This window comes from Amblyraja radiata, chromosome 18 (genome assembly GCF_010909765.2).
Source record: "Amblyraja radiata isolate CabotCenter1 chromosome 18, sAmbRad1.1.pri, whole genome shotgun sequence".
In the NCBI taxonomy this organism is placed as follows: Eukaryota; Metazoa; Chordata; class Chondrichthyes; order Rajiformes; family Rajidae; genus Amblyraja; species Amblyraja radiata.
This window is the reverse complement of record NC_045973.1, coordinates 5,002,539-5,028,333: the sequence shown is the minus strand read 5'-3', so window position 1 is coordinate 5,028,333 and position 25,795 is coordinate 5,002,539. Positions and strand designations below refer to the sequence as shown.

General features: G+C 41.0%; 1 protein-coding gene across 1 annotated transcript in view; it reads right to left on the bottom strand.

The window, feature by feature from the left end:
• The window catches only part of ptprg (protein tyrosine phosphatase receptor type G), a 535,498-nt gene that overhangs the window by 319,580 nt on the left and 190,123 nt on the right, over positions 1 to 25,795 (bottom strand). The window lies entirely within an intron of this gene.

Genomic DNA, 25,795 nt, shown 5'->3' with positions numbered 1-25,795 from the left:
ACAGGTTATGAAAAGGACAGAGGGAAAAGACCTGGAAAAGGTACAAGAGAATAACAGTGGGTAGAAATTATTATTGATGTCTGGAGATGAGGAGAGGGTCATTTGCAGGAACCAACATGACAAATGTAACAGCCATCTGTGGACAACTGTGAAAAAAAGTTGTGTTTTACACCATTAGAGATATATTAAAATTGCTGCGACAACTTGTTAATTTGAGTGATGTCAATACCAAGAGAAATGCTTCCTGCACGTAAACCTTCAATGTTTCAACTTCACAAAGTTGAGTTGCAAGTTTCCCCGCAACACATTGTATGATAGGAAGGATGTTCAATGTGTGAAAACGATACAATAATTATACCAGACTGATTCCTAGGATGTCAGGACTTTCATATGAAGAAAGACTGGATAGACTTGGCTTGTACTCGCTAGAATTTAGAAGATTGAGGGGGGATCTTATAGAAACTTACAAAATTCTTAAGGGGTTGGACAGGCTAGATACAGGAAGATTGTTCCCGATGTTGGGGAAGTCCAGAACAAGGGGTCACAGTTTAAGGATAGGGGGGGGAAGTCTTTTAGGACCGAGATGAGAAGAACATTTTTCACACAGAGAGTGGTGAATCTCTGGAATTCTCTGCCACAGAAGGTAGTTGAGGCCAGTTCATTGGCTATATTTAAGAGGGAGTTAGATGTGGCCCTTGTGGCTAAAGGGATCAGGGGGTATGGAGAGAAGGCAGGTATGGGATTATGAGTTGGATGATCAGCCATGATCATATTGAATGGCGGTGCAGGCTCGAAGGGCCGAATGGCCTACTCCTGCACCTATTTTCAATGTTTCTATGTTTCTAAATGCAAACCTAGTTCTGTCGAAAACCTATAAAGAGTGTTATACACCGATATATAAAATAATGTGGAGGTAGGAAGCGATCTACTGTTCACTTTTTTAAATTGAAGATCTGTGGAATTAATGTTTGATTGTGGAATGCAAAAAGAATGAAAATGAACGGTAAGAGTTTTTGGTTCCTATGCTGGTTACTGCAACATAGATCTCTTTACGCACAGATTACTACCATGGCTCAGAAAATAGAATAATTTAACAGAGATTTGAATAAACGTTGTGACTAAAATATATGAAAGGAGGTAAAGGAATATCAAGTATGACAATATATTGGTCCCTGAAAGGGAAGAGCACACTCAAAAGTATTGAGTAGAATGGTTATCTAGCTTTTGTTGATAAGAATGTCTGGTTTCCTAAGAATAAATGAGCATGTTTTAAATGGTGTAGTTGATCATCAGTAATTACAATCCATTATAGATTAAAGCACACGATTCTGAAACAAATGAACAGCAGCAAAATGGAGCTAATGGAAGTGTAGCTCTTAACTACAGAACACCCTTTCATTCCTATATATATTCTCATTGATCAATGTCAGCTCTGTAAAGAATAAATATCAACAAAATGGCTTTAGTGCTTTGTCAGAACAGAATGTGTTCCCTTGGGTGTAAGCTGATGGTGTTGAAACTATCCAAATTACTGCCCCACAAGTCAATATCTGATGATCTGCACCTTCTCTAGTGCTCATGCAAGTCATGTTCCTTCATGGGTAGTCAGCATAAAGCAATGAGGAAAAGGGAGAATTGGGAAGCCAAGATGAATGTACTGATGACTGTAATATAGTTTAAGAATGTAGATATTGCAGTATGCATTGGAATAATACAATTTGCTTGTGACACATTTTCAAGCCAGAATTGTTATTCCTTTAAATGATCAAACTGGTAAAAAAAAAATGTCACTTGAGAAGCACCAATCCTTGTTGCACGTTTTCCTGTTTTCTTGTGCCATACTCTTTTGCATCAGATTATTCGACGGGAGATTGAAGACCACAGCGAGTTCAGCAATGAATTAAACTCTTGTGGTCATCAGCAAGTTAAATCCATATGTAGTTAAATTTAAGCAAAACAGAAGCTTTAAGTAAGTAAAATAGTGGAGCCAAGAGTGCCTTAAATATCAATAGAGACCAATAAATGTTTGACAAACGTCTCCAAATTATTTTGTTGCTTTAAAAATACAATTGTGTTTTAGAGCAGTGCTCTTAAATGTCAAATGTTAAATCAAATCTTTCCATATCTATATTACTAAAAGTCTGTTCTTGACCGCTTTTGGCGATCTGTGCTGCGATTTCCGAGAGAACGCCGCCACCTACGGCAGTCATTTTTGGCCACCTCGCTCAGAGTCCCACTCCGCCGCATGTGTGCCGAGGATTTTTCCCGTCGATGAAACTTGACAGAGATATTAATGTTTTTACAAAATTCCCCATTCTCTCTGCTGCCCCTGCTGGAGGGAGGGGGAGGGACTATAAAACAAGGAAGTGGTGTGCTTCAATCAGTCTCTGCAAGTTGTGTGTCTCAATCAGTCTCTGCAAGTGGTGTGCCTCAATCAGAGCTCTGAATGACACTGAACAAATGTCTGCAGCACTGTGAGTACCCTTAATTTGGTTTGAAAATGAAGATATGGTTAGAGGTAAAAAAGCACTGCCTGCAAATGGTTGTTTGGGTTTGGGTTGAAGTAAAAAGGCACTCTCTCTCTCTCTCCCCAAATCTCTCTCTCCCTATCCCTCTCCCTTTCTCTCTCCTCTCTCCCCCCTCTCCACTCTCCCCCCCTCTCTCTCCCCCCCATTCCTCCCTCTCTCCCCCCACTCTCCTCTCCCCCCTCTCCTCTCACCCCCCCCTCCTCTCTCCTCTCCCCCCCTCTCTCCTCTCCTCCCTCTCTCCTCCCCCCCTCTCTCCTCCACCCCCTCTCTCCTCCACCCCCTCTCCCCTCCCCCCTCTCCTCTCCCCCCTCTCATCCTCTCCCCTCTCCACTCCCCCCCTCCTCTCCCCCCTCTCCTCTCCCCCCCTCGCCTCTCTCCCCCCCCTCCTCTCTCCCCCCCTCTCCTCCCCTCTCCTCTCCCCCCCTCTCCTCTCCCCCCTCTCCTCACCTCTCTCTCCCCCCTCTCTTCTCCCCCCCTCTCCTCTCTCTTTCTCCCTATCCCTCTCTCTTTCTCTCTCTCTCCCCCCTCTCCCCTTCTCCTCTCCCCCTCTCCTCTCCCCCTCTCCTCTACACCCCTCCCCCCTCTCCACTCTCCCCCCTCCCTCTCCTCTCCCCTCCCTCTCCTCTCCCCCCTCTCTCTCTCCCCTCTTTTTCTCCCCCTCCTCCCCTCCATCCCCTCCCCCACCGTCCCTCCCCTAAACCCCCTCCCTCCACACACCCCTACCCCCTTCCCTCCACCCTCCCTCCCCCTCCCTGCTCCCCACCTCTCCCCTGCCCCTCATCTCACCCCCCTCTCAGCACACTCTCTCTCCCCCTCTCTCCTCCCCCTCTCTCCTCCCCCTCTCCTCCCCCCTCCCCCGTCCCTCCTCTCTCTCTCTCTCTCTCTCTCTCCCCTCCTCCCCTCCATTAGCGTGAGTGCGGGGGGGTAGTTAGTGTGTGACGCTGCATGCCGCCTCCCCCCCACAACCGCACGTTGGGGGAACAGACCCAACGGGTCTGCACTTGGTCTAGTAACATTATATTTTTGTTTGCAATTGCCAAGTAAGTTTAACAAGAAGATAGAAAAGTATGTACCAGTTCTAAAGTGATCAAAATAATAAATTATTTTAATACTGGTCTTGTAAACATTTTTTTTTGGTTTTGTCTTCAAGAGTATTCACTTTCAAGTTTTTTATGAGAAAATTTGAAAATCTCTCCTATCTGAAACTACTACACAACCTGATTGTATGTCCTCCTCGCCTTAAAACTTTGGGGAAGCGGTAAAAGTGCGCAATGTCTGTGATTAAACATGGTTAAGTAATTATAGTTTGCCCGCTGCCAACTGTTCTTCACAGTATTTCTGGGAATATGACATTTTCTTATTCTTCGCCCACCTACTGAATGTCAGAAAGGCATATTTTTTGTGTATAAGCAGCCTGCATCCCATGTTTTTAGAAAATCTGACGATTAAATGACAAACAAGTAAATTACAATTAAAGCTACAAGCAGATTCTCCTTTCCTTCTTCGAGGACGACCTGGCATGAGCTAGACGTACCTTCACAGTACTGAAGACAAAATTGTGAACTTCCCCCCAGCACTGCAATGCAAGTATCTAACATCAAACTTGCAACACAACTGCAACCGTTACACATCTTCTGCATCATGGCTATCAGACGTGCAAAACACCAATAGATCAGTACATCAAAGCAGATATCTCTGAAGAACATGGTACAATTTTAAATCTCTGCTTACAAAGAGTGGATTTTTTGTGGTGTATAACCCTGAGGTTATACACCACATCATGTAGGCACTATTGGGCTGAAAGAAGACAAGATTATTTGATTGCTTAAAGCACTGCTGTTACATCTAATCCTGTACTCCCTACAATCGTGCAGACATATCTCCTGCTGCAGTTGGATGTGGGAACAATATTTTATCATTCTTTTTTAACCTATTATGCCAACAGAAATTGAGGATTCCTCATCTCCTGAACTGAGGATTCTTGCCTTACAACAAAAGGTGAAGGAGGTCAGCCGTGTGAAGTTCCTCCTGTGATGGACTTTTTTGGCTACACAAAGAAGTCACTGGAGGGTTGTAGGTTTAGATTTAGGTTTATCATTGTCACGCGTAATAAAGTACAGTGAGAAGGTTTGTTTTGCACGCTATCTAATCAGATATTACTATACAAAAGTACAACCAAGCCAAATCCAATACGTAAACGGGAAGATACAGAGCACAAAATATAGTTCTCAGTACTGTAAAGCATCAGTTCCATACACAAAGTCCAATGTCTGCAATGCAATAGAGGTGAATTGGACAATACCCTAGCTAATTAGATGGACAGTTCAAATGCCTGACAACAGAGGGGAAGAAGCTGTTCCCGAGTCTGGCAGTGTGTGCTTTCAAGCTTCTGCATCTTCTGCCTGATGAGAGTGGGGAGAAGAAGAAATGATTGCAATGAGGCAAGTCTTGGTTTAGTTGGCCGCTATTTAGAGGCAGTGTAATGTATAAATGAATTTGATAATGGGGAGCCTGGTCCGTCCCAATGATGGACTGGGCTACATCCACAATTCTCTGCAATTTCTTGCGGTCTTGGACTGAGTTGTTCTCAACCGAGCTGTGATGCAACACAATAGTTTGTTTTCTATGGTGCATCTGTGGAAGTTTGTACGAGTTATTGGATACTCACTGAATTGTCTCAATCTCCTGAGGACGTAGAGGCACTGGTGGGTAAATCAATTGAAATGCTTCTTAACAGGAAGTGCGTTTTCAGCCGCTCTGTACATAATTTCCAAATAGGCTAACACTGCACAAACCAGTACAGTTTCCTCATTGTTCAGATGGACCCAAATTCAACCCCAAGATTTGCTGTCCTGAAAGATAACACAAATCCTAACCCCAAATCAATTAGGGATTAAATAATTTGAACATTCTCATCTAACCCCTTTTTGATGACTTCATGTATTTCAAAAGAGCACATCTTTTGACTTTGTGCATTGTTTTATGAAACACTCATTTCACTCAGAGGGGTGTGCAGAGTTTATACCAGCAGAAGTTGAATCAATCACCAGCAAAGCAAATACTAATCCATACTACAGAATTACAGGGATTTTCACTCTGTCGGTTTGAGAAGACTTTCCTTCCAACATTTACTCCAGGGAATTCTTACATACGAGTCACAGATTTAGATTTGCAGTTCGGTACAAAGAGTGTTAGAATTATTCTCCTGATCTCAATTAACATAAAACATGTAAATCGTTTTAATCCAAGCTTTGTTTAAAGATTTTTTTAATATAGAGCATTGTATAACACATATATAATATGTATAATATATTATCTTTAATATATTTAAATGAAACAAAAGGAAGCTATAAAACTGTGAGTATATTCACATCCAGTCAATGGGCTGATATCCAAGCCAGTGGATAATAATCAATAAGCTAATATGACAGATTATTAAATTTTAGGTTCACGTCACGCTGTAATGTTCTCATCTGTTACTGGTTACATTATATTTTCAAAGAACAGAACCACACACGCTTCACCTGAAACATGAAGAAGTGAGAATGCCAGTCACCCAAGCTAGAAAGTCAGTAGGTGTTCTCCAAAAAGACAGCCAAATTAAAATACATTAGCAAACACTAGCTTCATTGCATTGCACTATTTAAATCAGTTCATTGCCTTGGCCCTTTCACCTATGCAAATACACGTCCACAATTAATTGCAAGCAGCAACTGAATACTGCTCGCCATCCGTAATACTTACACTGGGCTGCAAGTCTGACTTTTTCCACTGCAAGTAGCACTAATTATGCTGAGGAAGTTTATACAGGAGACCCAGGGTGAGTGTGCTCATGGCAAGCAGTGGAGAGAGTCTGTAAACAGGCAGATGAATAATTCCTTAGTGACAACCCTGGGCTTGCAATTTGTGGATAGGCTTGGAGCATGGAAATGAGTAATTTAAATGAGGATTTTACGACTTCGTAATAGGAGACAATTATATTTTGGTTTGTTTTAAGGCTTTTTGATAACGTAATTTTTAATATGATTTTTAATAGATAATTATTTCGATTGTATTAATTTTAAATGTGTCTTAATATGAGAAATATTTTAAAATGTCTCTCATCACCTTTGAAGTCATCAATGGTAGGATAGGACTTTGTTGACCGTCGAAACGTGTTGGGCTGGTTGGTGAGCTTTTCAGGATTGTTCAACATTCCAGTTCTTGAACCATATTCTTGTGGGTTTAGGAACTCCAAGCGCTCATCCTGGATTTATTTTTAACTGCAATAAGGGTTTTCATCTCCACCGCCGCCTCTACCCATTTCGGGCCATGACCTTTCTTCAAAATTAAGTCTAAAAAAGGGCCCCAATAGGAAATGTCACCTTTCCATGCTCTCCAGAGAAGCTGTCTGACCCACAGAGTTCCTCCAGCACTTTGTGTCATTTTTTTATCCATGTTAATAACATAGATCAGAATTTCAAAATGTATAGTATCTCAAAGCATTTTACGTACAGATTTCACAGAACAGGAAGATAGCAGCAGTGAACATTACCAAATTTCCTTTGCTTGGCTTCAGACCATTGTATATGTATTTTTGCTTACTTTCACTGGCAGGTTTCAGGAAGCTCAATAGAAGTGTGATGCTTAAGTTAACCTCTAAAGCTGTTTTAACCTGACTGTAAATGAAGATTTAAAACAAATGCAGATGGCACAAATCCAGAATGTGAAGCAGCAAATATTAAGTTCAGGGAGTAGCAGAAAAATGAGAAAGATTCTGGGTGTCAAGGACCCAATGTCAGAATTGGGAAACAGAGAACACAAAGGTAGACAAAAATACTGGATAAACTCAGTGGGTGAGGCAGCATCAATGGAGCGAAGCAAATAGGCAACGTTTCGGGTCGAAACCCTTCTTCAGACCCGAAACGTTGCCATTTCCTTCGCTCCATAGATGCTGCCTCACCCATTGAGTTTATCCAGTATTTTTGTCTACCTTCGATTTTCCAACATCTGCAGTTCCTTCTTAAACAGAGAACACGATTTAGTTTTGAGTTACAGAGAAGGTGGGGGCGAGAAAGACAGAACAAAGGTGATTCAAAGTGAAAAGAAGGTGGAGTATTAGCTTTGTTTCTCTGTGAAATGAATGTAAATGAGCAAGTATCACCTCACAATCGGCAGCTCATCTAATGTGGTGGCTAGTACTCAGCTGAAGTGTTGCAGTTAAAGAGTGAAGTTGGTGGAGTTGGACCAAGCACTGCATTTTTCAGGATTTCGCCCACTTTTAAATAAACCCATGATACTCATGTTAAATAAAAACCTGCAGCATCTCAACCAGGAATTGTACGTTAGAATTAATTTACATTAATTTAGTACATCATTTTGAGAAAATAAATACATAAATTACATGCTTAAACTAGAGAGCAAATAAAAAATATTTTATTTTATATAGAGAGCAAAGACCAAATAAAAATGATTGAGATTTAAAACTAAATCTTTAAGAATAATTAAAATCTGAAGGAATTAAGCATTGAATAAATTGTTGCTGTTGATTTTCTAAGTTACTTACAACACAACAACCTTTAATGCAGCTTTCAGCACTGAGAACTTCAAGTATAGCACGAAGATGTATTAACTCAGCGGGAGGATGCTGCCTGTCCCGCTGAGTTACTCCAGCTTGTTGTGTCTATCTTCGGTTTAAACCAGCATCTGCAGTTCCTTCTTACACACTAAGATGTATTAACCTACTTTTGCTTCAGTACAAGCTTTACCCTCACTGTGACCTTTTGTGTGAAATGCAAAATGGTTAAAAGCCATCAAGTGCTATGTTAGGATTTCAACAAAGTAGCTTTGAAAGAAGTTGGCTTGAAACATAAAATATCACATGCCCTACTTTACTTCTTTAACCTCTTAGTCCATTAATCTTCATCTGAACTCTGAAGGAATGTTTTCCAAAGATAGAAACATGCCAAAAATGAAATACCATACCTCCTAAGGAAAACAAGGTTATCTGTAAATAATGAGCTGCTGGGGGGTTTTAAATGATTTTTGCTTATTATCTCTGTAGAACGTTGGTAACATATCTTTTGTTTAAGCTCTAAGCAGAAAGAAAGATTGCTTTTATTTCACCGTAGAAATCTTCAAAATCAGAAAACATAAAAACTATCAACAATAAGCGAGTTCGGTATTCCGAAAAAAGCAAGGAATCATGGAATTTGTTAAAGGTCGAACGCTATAAGTAAAAATCCAACAAAGCGCTGAAGGTTCAGTGAGTATAGTTTGGGTCCAGCTGTGGGCTGCCTTCAGCCCCGACCTGGAGTTGGAGTTGGCCCAGACTCTGGGCTTGAGGCTGGGCAAGGGAGGGGGAGAAGGTTGCTGCTACCGCCAGCACCACCCTCACCAACAGTACCCGCACCTCCAGCGGGCGCCCGGCCTGCCCATGGCCGACAGGAGCCCGTCCGCAGACTCTCTCTCCGACCAGGACGACTCCAGCAGTAGTGGCTCCGAGTCGCCCGTCTTCGAGCAGGGCCGGTGACTGCCCATCTTCAGCAGGATTTTGGAGTCGGACTGAGGGGGGAGGGGTGGAGGTGGAGGGCTGCCGGCCAACCCGGCAGGATAGGCAGAGCCGAGCTGGAGTCATTGGTTACAAGTCCACGGCCGCTCCGCCAGCCCGGACACCTCCGGACAGGGATGGGACACAGGGGAGGGGGCGGGAACGACCCAACAACAACTCAACAGCACCCGCAGCGACAGAGAGCCAATCCCGACCCAGAATACGGACGAAACGCAAGCCTGCACACAATGCAGCACCACCATTGCCAAGACTGTTTTATAGCTAGTGACCTATGATCTGAGCATGCGCAATCGGAATACCGAACTTGCTTATTCAAAGCACTTATTTAATTGTGATTAGATTTTCCTTAATTTTTTTTATTCTGTAGAAGTTTTGAATTATTTTGCTACATCTCTCTCTGTGCTATCTGAAAATCCTGAACTGAAATAGCAGGGACAAGCAATCAGATTGTGTGGTGCTGTTAATTTGATTATGTTTGATTGAAACATTACTCCAGAAAGTGAATTGGACACTTCAGAGAAGGATCCCTTTCAGCTCATCATAGTCGCACTGCGCAGGAAAGGACCAACCAGTATTTTCCCACCTACTTTTACTCCAAAGAAGGTGGGCTGAGGCTGGACCGTCCTATTGGTCATGGATTTTCAAATACAAGTCGAGCACGTTTTACATGAAGAAGACAGAAAAGTAGCACACAGGAACAGGCCCTTTGGCCTACAATATCCATGCCGAACATGATACCAAGTCAAACTAATCACCTCTGCCTGCAGGAGATCCATATCCCTCCATTCCCTGCCTCCTTATGTGCACTTCTAAAAGCCTCCTAAATGTCACTATCATATCCGACTTCATCACCGTCCCTGGCAGCATGTTCCAGGTATCCACCAAACTGTGTAGAAAACTTGCCTTTAAACTTTGCCCCTTTTATCTTAATGCTACCACCTCTAGATGTTGTAATTTCCACCATGGGAAAATAGGTTCTGACTGTCTACCATATCTGTCTATCTATGTGGATGTTTATGCCTCTACCACTCTTGCAAAAAAATCCAAATCCCAACCACATTTTGGTGAACATTTTCACGTTCCCAAGTTATAGGCCATTCAGCCCATTGAGTCTTTCCCACCATTCAATCATGGCTGAACTCTGCCTCCTAATCTTATTTTTCTGCCTTCTCCCCATAACCCTTGACATCCAATCTAATCAAGAATTTGCCTATCCCTGCCTTAAAAAATATCCACTGTCTTGGCCTCCACAGCCCTCTGTGGCAATGAGTTCCACAGATTAACTACCCTCTGACTAAAGAAGTTCCTCTTCACCTCCTTTTTAAAAGAGTGCCCTTTAATTCTGAGGCTATGATCTCTGGTCCTATACTCTCCCACCAGTGGAAACATCCTTTCCACATACACTCTATCTAAGCCTTGCATTAGACTATGTTTCAATGAGGTCCCCTCTCAACCTAAACTCCAGCGAGTACAGGCCCAGTGCTGTCAAGCGCTCATCATATGCTAACCCACTCATTCCTGGAATCATTCTTGTAAACCTCCTCTGGACCCTCTCCAGTGCCAGCACATCCTTCCTCAGATATGGGGCCCATATTTGCTCACATTACTCCAAATGCGGCCTGACCAGCGCCTTATGGAGCCTCAGCAATACATCTCTGTTTTTTTGCATTCCAGTCCTCTTGATATAAATGCTAGCATTGAATTTGCCTTCCTTACTACTGATTTGACTTGCAAAATAACTTTACGCAAGTCCCTCACCAGCACTCCCAAGTCCCTTTGCACCTCCGATTTCTGGAATCTCTCCATTTAGAAAATACTCTGCACCTTTATTCTTATTACCAAAATGCATGACTCCGCACTTTACTACACTTAATTTCATCTGCCACTTCTCTGCTCGCTCTTCTAACCTGTCCAAGTCCTTCTGCAGTCCTTGCTTCCTCTTCACTGCCTGCCCCTCCACCTATCTTAGCATCATCTGCAAACGGCCAAAAAGCCTTCAATCCCCTTAGCCAAATCATTAATATACAACGTGAAGAGAAGCGGCCCCAGCACTGACCATTGCAGAACTCCACTAGTCACTGGGAACAAACCTGAAAACGCTCCTTTCATTGCAACTCTTTGCCTTTTGCCATCCAGCCAACCCGCTATCCGTGTTAGTGTCTTCCCTTTAATACCATGGGCTCTCATCTTCTCTAGCAGTCAGCACCTTATCGAAGGCCTTCTGGAAATCTAGGTAAACTACATCTACAGCCTCCCCTCTCTCTGTCCTACTATTAACTTCCTCAAAGAACTCCAGCAGATTCGTCAGGCAAGATCTTCCCTTCACAAAACCATGTTGACTTTGGCCTATTTTATCGTGAACTTCTAAGTACTGCGTAACCTCATCTTTTATAATTGACTCTAAAATCTTACCAACCACCAAAGTCAGGCTAACTGGCCTATAGTTTCCGCTCTTCTGCTTTGCTCCCATCTTGAACAGCAGGGTGATATTTGCAATTTTCCAATCTTCAGGAACCTATCCTAACTAGTGATTCTTGAAATAGCACAACTAATGCCTCCACAATCTATGAGACAACCTCCTTCACAACCCATCGGGTCCAGGTGACTTATCCAGTCCATCGGGTCCAGGTGACATCCACCCTCAGACCGTTCCATTTTCCCAGCACCTTCTCCTTAGTAATCGGCACTCCACTAATTTCCACCCCTTGACTCACTAGGATTGCAGGCACACTGCTGGTGTCTTCCACTCTGAAGACTGATGAAAAAAGGATATTCAATTCCTCTGCCATTTCTTGATTTCCCGTTATCACTTCTCCCGCATCATTCAAAATTCTTAAGGGGTTGGACAGGATAGATGCAGGAAGATTGTTCCCGATGTTGGGGAAGTCCAGAACAAGGGGTCACAGTTTAAGGATAAGGGGGAAATCTTTTAGGACCGAGATGAGAAAAACCATTTTTCACACAGAGAGTGGTGAATCTCTGGAATTCTCTGTCACAGAAGGTAGTTGAGGCCAGTTCATTGGCTATATTTAAGAGGGAGTTAGATGTGGCCCTTGTGGCTAAAGGGATCAGGGGGTATGGAGAGAAGGTAGGTACAGGATACTGAGTTGGATGATCAGTCATGATCATATTGAATGGCGATGCAGGCTCGAAGGGCCGAATGGCCTACTCCTGCACCGATTTTCTATGTTTCTATTCTCCAGCAGCCCAATGTCCACTCTTGCCTCTTTTATATATCAGTGGAAATGCTTGCTATCCTCTTTTATATTATTGGCGTGCTTACATGCGTACGTCGTCTTTTCTCTCCGTATTGTCCTTTTAGTTACCTTTTGTTGTTCTTTAAAAACATCTCAATCCACTGGCTTCCCACTAACGATTGCAATGTTATATGCCTCATTTGCTTTTATTTCATCCTTGACCTCCCTTGTCTCCCCCTGAAAATGTTCTTCCTCTTTGGAATCTTTATTTCCTCTTTCTCATTTCCCTGTCAATCTTCCTACTTCAAATTTATTACCTCTGTTTCTTGACTAACCAGTGAAGGGAAACAGGACCTGTTCACTTACTTTTAGATACTCAGATTAAGTTTCTCCTCACCCTCCACTGTTCAAAAGAAAACAACACCAGTCTATCTAATTCCCTTCCATTGCCATTTCTATTTCTTTTTCTGTTGACAACATCCTCATAAATCCTCACTGCACCCTCTGCTGTGCAATCACATCTTTCCCATTATGTCGCGACCAAACATTACTTAGGCTGCGATTTGATCAATGTTGCATATGATTCTACCATGACCTTGCTGCTGTTCTATACTTCATTTTGGTTATTACGAAAAAACATCCACCTCCTAGTCTGAGTTACAATTCCCACATCAAACACATATTAAAATACATCTGTCACTGTGCGTTTTCCTTTTGGAGACTGCATGAGAAATTGGGTCTTGTTGTTTTGAAATTGCCCATTCTCAGGAACACCAGGTTTTTGTAGCACAGCATCAGACGGGCACTCCACAAAGTTCCATACTTGATATTTATCCTCTCAGTACCCCACATTACAGCGGATCCCAATTACCAATTTCCTCTCTAAAGTCCGATGAGCCCAAACTGCATGCACTACCACAACCCCCACCTCACCAATTACCTCCCAATTCCCACCGAATGAAGTCACTGTGGAAGTTTGTCTTACCCTTCCCCTTACTGTGGCACAGTGGTAGAGTTGCTGATTTACCATGTCAGAGACCGGGTTCAATCCTGACTACGGGGGCTTGTCTGTACAGAGTTTATATGTTCTCCCTCTGACCTGCATGGGTTTTCCCCGGGAGCTCCGGTTTCTTCCCACACTCCAAAATCGTTCCGGTTTGTATGCTAATTGGCTTGGTATAATTGTAAATTGTCTCCTGTGTGTAGGATAGTGTTAGTGTTGTGAGGCAGCAGCACCAGACGCTGTGCTATCATGCCACATAGTACCTCAACATGCTATTGATCCATGGGTGGAGATTTGCCAGATAGTTATTCTTCTTCAGAATAATCTGTTGGAGCGACAGTTGAAAAGTCACGCAACAGAATCTATTATTTTTCTCTTGCGGCATCTGTTCAAAGACCCAAATGGGATATAGATCTCTTTCTGCTAATTGTGAAAATTTCTGGGCAAAATTGAGATATTATCCATGCAATTCATAGCGTGTGCATGAGTGCACAACATCAAACTGAAAATTGATTTATATCTTCAAACACAGGTGGAAAGACTGGACTTACTGAGAGAAAAAAAATCATATTAGTGCAAAAGAAGAGATAGCAATGCTAAATTCTGAGCCTGGCACATTGTGAGATCAGAGCATTTTGAGGTACATTCCACAGCTGACTAATTTACACTGGTAATGGAAGTGCATGATATCCAGACTAACTTCCTGAAACATAATCACAAATTTTAAATATATTTGATTTGATATGAAGAAGATATTTACAATTTTAACTGAGATGACAATCCCTTTCACAAGGCTCTGCAATGTGACAGTAAAATTAGTGGCTGGAGAGATACAATAAAAGCAAGTTTGGTGAACTTACTTTTAATTGAGGAAGACACAAAGTACTGGAGGAACTCGTCGGGCCATGCAGCCTCTGTGGAGGGAATGGGCAAACAACATTTCGGGTCAGAACCATTCTGCCGACTGAAATGTTACCTGTCGCCTATCTGTTCCCTCCACGAGTATTGGCTGACTTGCTGTTTTGCTCAAGATTTTAGCATCTGCAGTTTCTTGTATCTCCATTGAATTGAGGAAGGTTGTGCAGTCTTCAGTTGGCAGCTTCCCACATGCAACAGCCAAGATCAGCAATTCTTGTGCAAAATGATCGCTGTTGCGGCACATGTAACTCCATTATAAGGGGTACCAAAGCGATGACATATGGGATCACCACTTTGCTTTCAATGTGTGGATCATGTGCAGGTATATCTTCATTTTTGTAGGGTCAAAAGTCTGAAGAACACGCTATTGCAATGGAGATTTTAATGGACTAACTGGGAAGCATAGGAATCGATACACCAGTACATTCATTAAAAGCTAGAATATATTTGGTTAAAGGAACCTGCACTATAATAAAGATTAATGAGCTAAGAACTACTCTATGCTAATATTTAAAAATTTGACAAGCAGAACCGAGTCATAATTACATGGACCACATGACTAGGAATTAGTGAACAAGGATGAACAACAGATGACTGAAGTCACTTATTTGACCTATTCTTTGCCAGAATGTGCATGATTTTAATATAGCAAAGTTTAAGTAATATTACTTGCATATGATTCACTGGCTGAATTAGTGAGAGCTGCACTCCACTGCTGATATACAGTCCTACTGCCCTCAAATACATATGGATTTAATATGTATACATTTAAATGCATTTAGCAGGAATCAACTTTGGAGACCAAGTACAACATTTAGATTTTGACTATTCATATTTTTAAGTCAAAGATCAAAAACAAGCTCCATAATTGTGCACAAGGCATCTTATTTTGTAAATCAATACATTACTTTCTTTTAAGCTCATCAACCTAGATTGAATCTTGAACCTGTGCTGCATTTTGTTGTCGGGCTGTTTGGAAGGAAAGAAATGGTTGAGAAATGAGTTATCAAAGTCAAATAAAGTGTAAAGTACAGATATGAAATTTTACATCATTTTTATGAAGAGTATAAAAATGGACTCTTGTTGTGCATGTTACTTCTGTAAGAAGAGGTAAAGAAATTAAATATAGAAACCAGGAACTGCAGATGTTGTTTTACAAAAGAGACAAAATGCTGGGGTAATTCAGCAGGTCAGGCAACATCACTGGAGAATATGGATAGTCAATGCTTCGGGTCAGGACCCTTCTTTAGATTGCATGTAATTCAAACTAAATCTGTAAAGCATATCTATATACCTGTATATATTTGTTCATGATTTCTTCTGAAAGAGGATGAATTTTTCCAATTTATGTAATGAACACCTCCGCTCAGTCCGCCTTAACCTACCTGATCTCTCGGTTGCTTAACACTTTAACTCCCCCTCCCATTCCCACGCTGACCTTTCTGTCCTGTGCCTCCTCCATTGTCAGAGTCAGGGCCAGCACAAATTGGAGGAACAGCTTGGACAGCTTACACCCCAGTGGCATGAACACTGACTTCTCTAACTTCAAGTAACCCTTGCTTCCCCTCTCTCTCCATCCCTCCCCCTTCCCAGTTCTCCAACCAGTCTTACTGACTCTGACTACATTTTATCTCTGTTTGCTTTGTTGTAAACTTCTCCCAGATAACAATAATCTACTTTACATATTCCTTGAACTCCATTCCCTTTGTCCTATTTTCACACCTTACACATCCTTATCTGTGTATCTCCCTCTCCCCGGACATCAGTCGACCCAAAACATCACCCATTCCGTCACTCCAGAGATGCTGACTGTCCCGCTGAGTTACTCCAACATTTTGTGTCTAGCTACTGCTCTTGTTGTAGTGTTATTTAAAATGGGTGGCAAAGCCAGACCAGGGAATTAAAAAGATGGTAAGCTCAATATCAGTAGTGGATAAGTTACGTGATATGATTATGAGAGACACCATCTACCAGCATGTGAATAGACAAGAACCGTTTAGGAATATTCAGCAACGGCTTTGTGCAGGGTAAATAATATTTCAAGAAAGAGTTTTTTGAAGAGATAACCAAGTAGAATGAGAAGGGCAGTGCAGTAGTCACTGTCTCTTTGAGCTTTGCCTACATGGACCTGAGCAAGACCTTTGACAAGGTTCCACGTGGTAAGCCAGTCTAGAAGGGGTTAGATTGCATGGGATTCAGGGTGGGTCCATTTAATTGAATAAATAATTGGTTGCATGATAGGAAGCAGAGGGTGCTGGTGGAGTGTTGTTTGACAGATTTATGAGCAGTAGTGTGCCACAGAGCACGATGCTGGGCCCAATGTTGTTTATATCAACATTTTCGATGAGAAAAGTACAAGGCATGGTTGGTAAGTTTGCAAATTACACTAAATTGCTGGTATTGCAGACAGTGAAGATGATTACCACAATTAAACCAGGTGTGTGGTCGGCTAGGAATGGCAAATGGTGATCAATTCAGATAAGTAGGCATTTTGGGAAGTCAAACCAGGGTAGGACTGTCACAGTGAATGGTAGGGGCCTAAGGAATGGTAATCGAATAGAGGAACCTGGGATACAAGTGCATAATTCTTTGAAAGTAGCATCACAGGTAGATAGGGTGGCGAAGATGGCATTTGGCATGCTGTCCTTCATCAGTCAGGGCATGAATCTAGAAATTGGGATGTTATGTTGCAGCTGTTCAAGACGTCTGTGAGGCTGCATTTGAAGTATTGTTTGGCCAGTTCACCCAGTCCACATCGACCGGCGATCCCCGCACACCAACACTATCCTACACACACACTAGGGACAATTTACACTTATACCAAGTCAATTAACCTACAAATCTGTACGTCTTTGGAGTGTGGGAGGAGACCGAAGATCTCGTAGAAAACCTAGCAGTCACAGGGAGAATGTGCAAACTCCGTACAGACAGCACCCGTGGTGGGGATCGAACCGGGTCTCCAGCGCTGCAAGCACTGTAAGACAGCAACTCTACTGCTGCACCACCATGCCACCCCTTTGTGTTCAGTTTTGATTTTCCCACTATCGTCATTGAAGCAGAAAGAGTGCAAAGAACATTTACGAGTATGTTGGGCCTGAGTTGTCCGGAGAGGTTGGGTATGCTAAGACTTTATGCCTTAGAACAAAGGAGACTGAGGGGTGATTTTATAAAGGTGTATACAATCACGATGAGCATCAGGTGAATGCACACTGTATTTTTCCTCGGGAAGGGTAATCTAGAACTAAAGGGCATAGGTTAAAAGTGAGAGGCAAAAGATTTAATAGGAACATCTTCACACCGAGTAAGGTGCTATATGGAACAAGCTGCCAGAGGAAATAGTTGGGTCAGATACAGTAACAAGATTTAAAAGACATTTGGGCAGGTATATGGATAGGAAAGGTTTAGAGGAATATGAGCCGAACGTGGGCAAAAGGACAAGCTTAGGTGGGCATCTTGGCCGGCATGGAATAGTTGGGTCGAAGGGCTTGTTTCCATGCAGTATTACTCTGTGACTCCTTTGTTTCTTTTCTCCTATCTTTTAGATTAATGAAATAACAATGTTTTTTTCAGTCTTCTGTTGTCGTCTCAAATCGAGAGCTTTGGAGGATTACATCAAGTGATTCCCAATATTCTCACCTGATTACTTTTATTCCCTCAGGTGAAAGCTATTTGGGGGTCAGAGATTTGCTTGGTTTCAATCCTATTAGTTTATTCAATTTCAATTTTCTCTCATACATGTACATTTCTCAGACAATAATCTATAGTTTTTCTTATAATTTTGTGTAATTTTCCCCTCTGAAAACTGAAGGCAAATCTTCAGTGCAGCCATGATTTTTTATCCCCTATTATTGACATACCATAAATTGAATTTAAGGCTCAATTCTCCATTAACAGCCTCTTTTTCATTTTTTTAATCATCAAAAGCTCTTCGGATTATGCCCATTCTGTCTGGAAGACTTTTATCATACCCTTGCATCACTACCATTATTTTCTTGGTATCCTTTTTGCAGTCTAAGATACTCATACAAGACATTAAATGCAGTCAAAATATAAAGCAAGTGTTGCTAAAATTATAAATCTTTCAACAACCCACATAAACTGTACCATGACGCATAAACATTTGGAATGTGAGAAGTTCACTGTCCTGTAAACCAATTGTCATGGACAAGTTGCTTGAAAATAGGTTACAAAATCAAATCAGCTTGTTTAGGGAGTTAGTTTGACTCCCTAAAGCAGTCGATCTAATTATGTAATCCATCGAAGATGATGTACAAACAATCAAGATGATAAAACTTTGATATTTCTCATTGGCTCGAAAAGCAAGTTGATAAAAAAGATTAGAATACAAATCCAGTTTTAGAATGAACATTTGTATGCATTATCAACAATGTGCAGTGCACCAAAGCTGAAAAACATGGAACATGGAAAAGCACAGGAACATGGAATTAGCAGCAAGCCCTTGAACTTTCAAGTACATTCTGGTATTCACTCAGAATGATTTTTCCAACTCCACTTACCTGCCTTTGCTTTTCATCCTTTAATATCCATATGTTTATAAATAATTATAATATGCACCTTGTTTCGGTATATTGTTTTAAATCAGATCAATTTGGGATGTGATGAAACGGGTTTGGGAGCCACACTCATGATCCTTACCAGTGGCACATCATTGATGCTGCCTATCTAAAAATCCAAACAATTCAAATCATGCGAAAGCACAGGATATATATTCCAAAATAATACATTTTAAATGATTTGAGCTCTCTGACAGGAGCACGTGCTTCGACATAGACACAAATCAGCGGCGCTTGCTGAAAGCCCAATAAATCATGAGAGAATGCTGGCATGAAATTCCACATGGTAAACAGATATCAAATGCCATCCTCCACAAATCCTACAACAATGTTCTTCAATTAAACATTTTTCTTTTAAATTATTGAACCTCTTCATGTATTAAAGCTCATATGCAATCTGATGGGATAGCCATTTCTAACCCATAACAAAAATATTCACTTGAGTTGCTCTTTAATTTATCTTAATTTAACTTATGATCTCCGATTACCGACTATGATCAAATAGAAATAATTTTTCCTTTAATTTTCCCATGCCTTCTTCAAAATTGGTTATTTTGCATCCATTCAAGTTACTCAACAGTTTAACATCTCATCCAAAAGATAGCACGTCCAGCAGTGCATCATTTTCTTCACGAACCAGCCTAGAATTTAGTTTGAAGAAGGGTCACCCATTCCCAGAGTTACTCCAGCATTTTAATTCGGTTTAATCCAGCATCTGCAGTTCCTTCCTATACACTAGAATTTTACATTCATATCCCGGGAATAGGACTTGAACTTGCACCATTCTTGCTCAAGTATGAATGCCACCAATCGAGCAACAATGATACAGGTATTGTTTAATTAAATAAAAACACACAGGGTTTTCAATTACTGAACAACAACTTGCAGGTATTAAATGTATGCAAAATCCCAAGATGCTTAACTTAGATATAAACAGGAAAATGGTGCAAGACAGGTGGACAAAACCAGTCAAGGATGTGAATGTTATACAGGATCATGAAATAGGAGCTGCAGCTGAAAGGTTAAAGAAGCCAATTAGCTTCCATGGGAGGTAGGTGGGCACAGAAAATCCTTGGATTTTAACTGAGGTGACTGAGCAATTTATTAAGATGGGTGGGGGGAGGAATTTTAAATCTTAATAGGCCTATCCCACTTGGCGATTTTTTTAGGCAACTGCCTGCGACTCTCACAGTCGTAGCAGGTCGCCGATAAACCGGCGACAACCTCCATCATTCTGGCGACAACCTACGACAGCACCTACGTCAGGAGAAGTCAAGCTACGCTCATTGGCATCAAACCCACTGTCGCCAAAATTTTTTCAACATGCTGAAAATTTAGCGGCGACCAGAAAGACGCTATGACTTTTTGCGCGACTGAGGAGACCACTCCCGGCGAACATGTGGCGACAAACTAGTCACCTGTAGTTGCCTAAAAAATTGCCTATATGGGACAGGTCCATAAGTGTTCAAGGAACAACTTTCAAAGGGCACCACTGATGAACAGAATTTGGTACATAGAAGGATTCAGGCCTTAGAGTTCTGGATGAGTTAACTTGTATTAAAGGGGGAAATGAATGAAGGTCAGGAGAGTGTTGCAAAAGGATCTTGTGGAACAGGTGCTAGAGCTGTTGCCTCGCTGTACCAGTCACCCAGGATCGATACTGACCTATGGTCTTATCTGTTTGAAGTTTGCACATTTTCCCTGTGGATGGGTTTCCATGTAGGTGCTCCAGTTTCCTCCCACATTCCAGACATGCAGGTTTGTTGGTTAATTGCCCTCTGTAAATTGCCCCTTGTGTGCAGGGAGTGGATGAGAAAAATAAAATAACAAAGAACTAGTGTGAACGGGTGATCAATGGTTGGCATGGACTCGGTGGGCAGAAGGACCTGTTTCCATGGTTCACCTTTCAGAAATTCCAAGTCAGCTAACAAAGATTCAATCAGATAATTAACTGGCAGATGGACTGTTTTTTTGCAGAAGTGGAAAGCTTTTCTTTGAGAGTGCAAGGGGCTGAAAATTTAACATTTATTAGAATTGGTGGCTGAACTTGTTAAGCTTGCTTTCATCTCCCACAGTAGTGAGATAAACACACAATCAATAAACATATGTGCTACGTGGTCAGAAAACAAAATAATGGTGTTTGACTTTTCAAAGGCACCAGATTACATCACCAAAAAACACTGGTTTTAAATAAAGCTTCTCAACCCTCTAAGAACATAAGAATTAGGAGCAGGAGTGGGCCACATAACCTGTCCACCATTGAATAAGATCATGCCTGATCTGATCGGCCTCAATTCCACTCTCCTGTCCCATTCCCATAACCCTCAAATCCCCAATAATCTAAAAATCTATCTATCTCAGCCTTGAATATATTCAAAAGCTTTCACCGCTCTTGGTAGTAGAAAAGTTCAATGACTGACAGCTCTCTGGAAGAAGTAGCTTTACCTCATCTGTCTTAAATGGGCAACCTTTTATTCTGAACCTCTCCACCTTTGTTCTTGATTTCCCTTGAGGGGAAACACACTTTGAGCATCTAGGTGTGAATCCCCCAGCAGGAATCTCATGTTTCAATCTTGCAATCTCACATTTCTCTCAGCTCCAACAAGCGTAGGTCAACCTGGTCAATCATTCTTCATAAGACACCCGTTCATCCCAATAATCAATCTGTGAACCTGATATGAACAGCCTCTGATTGAAGTATATCCCCCTCTTAAAGGAGAAGACCGAAAGGATTCCAGGTCTGGTCACGTCAATGCCCTGTGCAATTGCACCATGGTTTCCTTCTTTCGTACTCAGTCCACCTTGCACACAAGACCAGCATTCAACTTGCTTTCCTAATTGTTCCTTGAGCGCATTGTGCTAACATTTTGTGCGTCAAGGTTTAGGTTTATTATAGTCTCACGTATAGATACTTTAGTAAGGCCTTTGACAAGGTTCCTCATGGAATGTTGGTTAAGAAGGTTCAACTGTTGGGTATAAATGCAGGAGTAGCAAGATGGATTCAACAGTGGCTGAATGGGAGACGCCAGAGGGTAATGGTGGATGGCTGTTTGTCGGGTTGGAGGCAGGTGACTAGTGGGGTGCCTCAGGGATCTGTGTTGGGTCCTTTGTTGTTTGTCATGTACATCAATGATCTGGATGAAGGTGTGGTAAATTGGATTAGTAAGTATGCAGATGATACCAAGATAGGGGGTGTTGTGGATAATGAAGAGGATTTCCAAAGTCTACAGAGTGATTTAGGTCATTTGGAAGAATGGGCTGAAAGATGGCAGATGGAGTTTAATGCTGATAAATGCGCGATGCTACACCTTGGCAGGACAAATCAAAATAGGACGTACATGGTAAATGGTAGCGAATTAAGAATGCAGTTGAACAGAGGGATCTGGGAATAATCGTGCATAGTTCCTTGAAGGTGGAATCTCATATAGACAGGGTGGTAAAGAAAGCTTTTGGTATGCTAGCCTTTATAAATCAGAGCATTGAGTATAGAAGCTGGGATGTAATGTTAAAATTATACAAGGCATTGGTGAGACCAAATCTGGAGTATGGTGTACAATTTTGGTCGCCCAATTATAGGAAGGATGTCAACAAAATAGAGAGAGTACAGAGGAGATTTACTAGAATGTTGCCTGGGTTTCAACAACTAAGTTACAGAGAAAGGTTGAATAAGTTAGGTCTTTATTCTATGGAGTGCAGAAGGTTAAGGGGGGACTTGATAGAGGTCTTAAAAATGATGAGAGGGATAGACAGAGTTGATGTGGACAAACTTTTCCCTTTGAGAATAGGGAAGATTCAAACAAGAGGACATGACTTCAGAATTAAGGGACAGAAGTTTAGGGGTAACATGAGGGGGAACTTCTTTACTCAGAGAGTGGTAGCTGTGTGGAATGAGCTTCCAGTGGAAGTGGTGGAGGCAGGTTCGTTGGTATCATTTAAAAATAAATTGGATAGGCATATGGATGAGAAGGGAATGGAGGGTTATGGTATGAGTGCAGGCAGGTGGGACTAAGGGAAAATAATTGTTCGGCACGGACTTGTAGGGCCGAGATGGCCTGTTTCCGTGCTGTAATTGTTATATGGTTATATGGTCCCGAGGTACAGTGACAAATGTTGTTTGGCATGCTATCCAATCACATCAGATAATACTATTATAGATAATACATCATAATGCACATAATACGTCAATATAATCAGGTCAAACAAAGGGGAAGATACATAATTCAGAATATAGTTCTCAGCGTTGTGGCGCACCAGTTACATAGACAAAGTCCAATGTCCGCAATGGGTTAGAGCTTAATCACACAAGCCTCTAGCTCATTCATGGAAGGATCATTCATAAGCCTGATAACTGAGGGGAAGAAGCTTTTCTGCAGTCTGTATCTAGTCTAATAATTGTTTTTAGAAAACAACCCTCTCCATCGTTCCAATTTTTTTTAACACAATATTGCACCTCCAATAATCTAGTCATGTTTCTTCCCCAAATTAAGCATTTCCAATTCACCTTGCTGGTAGGATCCCACAATATTATCTTTGGTTTCAACAACATCCTTTATTCTGAACACCTACATTCCACTCCTTTGTTCCCCAAAAGCGTCAGGTTCATTATTACGGTTGCTTTAGATTGCAAACATTTATTGTCTTTGAATAATTAACACTAAAGGACCTTCTCATACTTTGGTGAGAAAGGAGCTGTTTTTTTTTTTACCAGAGACTGCAACAGTTAGCATATTTCTTACTATAACTGTGCATATGCCAAATAATAGTTTTCAGTAGTTTGAATGTGAGTAATAAAAACAAAAAATTGATATTGTTTTGCAAGTGTTATAGCAATGCCAAATGTACATAAGTTTAGGAACTATTGAAGTCAATGAATCTAAATACAGGGAGGTGTATAGACCTGACAATTGTTACTCTTGCATATGTCCAGTACCAGTGAAAAAATATGAATTCCTCAGCTGGGCACGCAGTTGGTGTTCAGGCAGATGCACATTTGAAAATCTGACAAAGTGTGATAATGAATTATTGGCTGCCGATAGCTTTTGGAGCATTTACCAAAGACAGATTTCATCACAAATATCACTCTGGCCACCTCAGTGTACTCCTGTACAATGGGAGACACAGTGAAACTATCTTTATAATTAATGCGGTTAGATTATAAAAGCAACCTGATTAGAAATTAAATGGATAATGAAATTGCCAGATAATTAGCAAGACAACTATTGTGTGATTTTTCAATTTATTTCACTGAATAAAAGAGTAAATCATTTATGTGTTCTTGCCCGCTCAGGTCTTACAGGCCATTAGTTCCCTTTCATGGAAAATCTGGACAACGCTCAGAAAGCTGCTGAAGAGGCAGAAAAATAGACAACATGGCTGACTGATTGGAGCAGAAAGGACAAAGTAAATCAATTCTGCAGCAAATATTAAAGCAGTATTAATTTATTTTACATATTGCCATACCTGAGTGCTTTCTTTGAATTAGATATTGGCAGGAAATTGAAGTGTGCAAACCCAGCCTGCTGAAAGCAACCAGTGAGGTTTTGCTGAGAGGTAAGATCAACAAAAGGGCCACAGATCTCTCACACTCCAAGACATAACAAGACATTGCACTAATTTACTCAAAATTAATAAATGTGGAATTATAGATTAACCGAGTATGCTATGCACTTCTAAGCTTTAAACCAAGAAATATAATGTAGACTCTCGCTTTCACATAGTGAGTCTACAATATCTTTTTTTGATTAAAACATTTAAAGTGATAAAGCAATATTATTAACTCTTCAATATTAATCCTGTTTATTTACACTCATTATATACCAAGTTATGGTCTAATAATATAAATTAGTCACGATTTGAACACGATTATTACGGTTGCTTTAGATTGCAAACATTTATTGTCTTTGAATAATTAACACTAAAGGACCTTCTCATACTTTGGTGAGAAAGGAGCTGTTTTTCTTTTTACCAGAGACTGCAACAGTTAGCATATTTCTTACTATAACTGTGCATATGCCAAATAATGGTTTTCAGTAGTTTGAATGTGAGTAATAAAGACAAAAAATTGATATTGTTTTGCAAGTATGATTAGTTGATACATTTGGTATTGCATCTCAGTAAAGAACTGTTTGAGACAAGCAAATTTACACCGAATACTCTGACCTGAGCATGTATTAAATGGAACATCTTCAAATACTAATTGCATAACAAAGTGAAACATAGGGGTTAAAATAGTGCCGGGAATGTAACTCATAATGCCTCTCAGTTTATGTGAAAGCACATTTTTAAAAAAGAGGTCAAATAATTTGCTCTGGGCTGACAATTGACATAGACATGGCAAAGACAGTGAATGCACATTGTACAATCACGTAATTTACATTTTAGAAATACATTGGACAATGTTATTGTTTGCAGCACAACACAGACACTGATAATCAAAGTAGCATCCCAACATTCCAATGTTTCTCATTCAATTTTGTGCGTTTATTTGAATAACCTTTGTTCTTATTATGGACATCAGTCATGTATGAGCACAGATGTGTAACATCAACCTTTCAACCAATCCTTTGTTAATGGAATAGCACCTACCAAAATATTTTTTGATTTTCTTCATTACAAATTCATGCTTTGTAGTTCCATGCTTTTAATATTGGATCAAGACCAGGGAGTCTCTCAGCAACACAAACCCATAGATTTACAGTTTTTATTTATTAAATGTGCATCTCACCAGAATCTGATTTAAATGCAAAAAGCAGCCAGCCACTTTTTACATCACACTTTCCCTAACCCCAACACTTGCACCACACATTTCAATGAGTAAATAACTTGACCTCGAACTCTTGTGTCATAGAGTCTTAGAGTCATAGAGTGATACAGTGTGGAAACAGGCCTTTCGGCCCAACTTGCCCACACCGGCCAAAATTATCGAATATCCTCTGTTCTTGCCCAGGTTTCACTGGCTAGTTTTAGGGACATTAAGAAACCTGTTCATTCTGGAAATAAAGTCAATTGTCCCTGATTATCACATT